Below are 2,843 nucleotides of genomic sequence, written 5' to 3'. Positions count from 1 at the left end.
CATTTCTTTTAAATATATTATAAGAAATTGGGTAAAACTGATAAAATTGTCCAAAACAAAAGTATCTTCAATTATTTGTACAAAAATATCTGATATATGTTCTAAATAACTTGGTAGATTTTTCTCACACTTGGCTTTTATTTTCCTTTCTTTGCCTTTTTATTTTCCTCTATTCCATTTTAAATGAATTCAAGCGTTTTGAGTTGTTTCTCTATTTATGTCCTTTCCGAGGTAACAATAATTTCGGTGTTAACACCTAGTTTTATCGTTCATAAATATGTATAAACATAATTTTGATTTCATTTAGTTAAAAATTTTGAAAAATTTTACTAGAATTGGGTAGTCAATATATAAGACTAGGGCTGTTCTTTATTATCAGAGAGCACTAGATTCTAATACAACTACTGCGTTACTAGTATTTTTAATGGTAACCAAGTGTTTAAATTTAAAATTTTAAAAATCCGAAAGAATTTAACCCCTTCCCACACTTAAGATCTTGCAATGCCCTCATTTGCAAGAAATCAGTACAATTTAAATTATTGAGGGTGATTAGCGTAGAAAAATGATTAAATTTTACCAAAGTTTCCAAACATATTGGCGTTTGTTTATGTTGAATGATCAATGGTGCACATTATTTGTTCATTCCTGCAGTTGTTATTTCACATATATTTTGCATCTTGTCATCAAAATTAGTTGCTTTTGCTGAACTTAATGCCAGTCTTTTGAAAATGCGTTGTTTTACCCTGTTGTGTACATGAAATAAAATACATACAATGCAAATATAAACATGCATGGTAATTTGAAATGGGACTTAATATCCCACTTTCAAATTACAAAAATGAAATATTAGTATACAATAATAAAAATATTAAACATTACATAAAAGTATCAAAATGTTAAGTGTTTAACATAAATAGATAAAATTAATAAAAGATAAGAAATTACTAATGGAACACTATTGATTTGGATAGGGATTCCAATTCATATCGTCGTTCGGGTTCCATGGTTGATGATAGGTGTTTTGGTAGGCTTGATTAGGGTCGTACAGGTCAAAGGGTGGTCGCATATCGGGCTGATGTGGTGGATAGTAAGCAGGCCGAGTCGGGATGTAGTTATTTCGTACCTGATATGATAGCTGGCTTATGATTTAGTGCTGATGAACTTGCCAGCTATCATGTTGGCATCGCCTGGAAGTCTCATACTCATTCACGGCTTGCCACTGCTCATACCGACGATGCCTTTCCTCATTAGTCATTTCTACCTCATCTATACGCTGGAAAATGTCAGTAAAACTATCCCTAATGACATCCCTGATGTCATCCGCTTCCTCCATCTCTTCATCCGAACCCCTCTCTTCCTGTGGATGACGGCCCTGATATGGGATTGCCTGATTGCGTCTCCTAGTCAATACCTTTGCACCTTGATAGACTTGTAAACCTAAAGTCTCGTCTTGTTCCCTACATACCATCATCGGACCCCCTTGATCCCTATCTACACCTAAATACTCTCCAATGAGAGTAACAAAAATACCTCCTCCTATTATTCCCCCTTCTTGTATTCCTTCCACCATTTTGGACAGATAAAAACCAACACAGTAGGGGATATTAACAAAGCTTCTAGTGTTTCGAATGCACTTAAGGTAAAATAAATAATGTAGAGTCATTTTCTCCTTGTTGTTACCTCTTTGTGTAATCGAGTTTGCTAAGAATCTATGTATTATACGAAGCTCGGCTTTGTCAATATCTAAATAGGAGTGTCTTCCACTCCGCATAAACACATTAAAATTTGACATACGCCTCCAGACGGCGTCAGCGTCAAAATTTCTATCTACCCTCTCACCATGATAAATCAAATTTGTACAATCGGGTAGTAGTAATTCAGCTGGAGTGTAAATCTGTAAAGCCCTGGCCATGTCCAGCATGGACATTCTGTACATCCTACGACCAAGTAAAAATCTAAGAAAATTCCTATCGTCTAACCTAACTACATCCATATCAAGTGATATAGTACTCATAAGCTCAACACACCATTCCTTATATACAGGCCTACGAATGGTGAATAAACGTTCCCAATCGGGAAAAGAAGAGTTGTCATACCTTTGGATTAGATGCTGCCTAAATGGGTTAGCTAGGTGGACCCTTTCCAAAAGCTCCCAATCGATTACCCTCGGTACTTCTACATTTTTCGTTACCAGTTTATATTTGTTACTTTGGTATGTCGGGTAATCTCTCCAACTTCTATCAATTCTTAAATTGGGATGCAACTGTTCTTCATGAATTGTTGGGTGTTCTACTATATGGTGAGTGGGAAATACTACGTAGGCAATAAAAAATTGTGGGTTCAGTTCTTAGTATGGTACGTGTTGATCAGGTTGTTGTTGTTGTTCCTGTTGTTGCTCCGGTTCGTGATATTGCATTTCTGGCTGTGGTTCCGGATCAGGTTGCCTAGATGATGATGATGTACCATCAGTATCGGTATTTCTCTGCAAAACACATTAAACAGAAAATTTGTGCATCCAAATATGCATTAGTGTTAGGAAAATAACAACTTGAAACAATTACAATGACATGTTTGATCCATATTAAACTCATGCTCATTTTCATATTTTTATCAATTCTACACTTTTTCAAATATGCATATATGAAAATGTTTACAAAGTTCATAAGCATTCAACTCAAATAACATGTCAAAATAATCATTACTAGCCATTAAACAAGTTTCAAATGGCATTTATATCAAATTAATCAAGTTCATGAATTTTAGACTTGAAAAGTCCACTTTAATTTTTAAAAATCATGTTTAGGATCAAAGTTTGGATCATTTAGCTACCTAAACATGTTACA

The sequence above is a fragment of the Rutidosis leptorrhynchoides genome, chromosome 7 (assembly GCF_046630445.1).
Source record: "Rutidosis leptorrhynchoides isolate AG116_Rl617_1_P2 chromosome 7, CSIRO_AGI_Rlap_v1, whole genome shotgun sequence".
Classification (NCBI taxonomy): domain Eukaryota; kingdom Viridiplantae; phylum Streptophyta; class Magnoliopsida; order Asterales; family Asteraceae; genus Rutidosis; species Rutidosis leptorrhynchoides.
The sequence above is the reverse complement of the archived record's forward strand: the minus strand, read 5'-3'. Positions refer to the sequence as shown.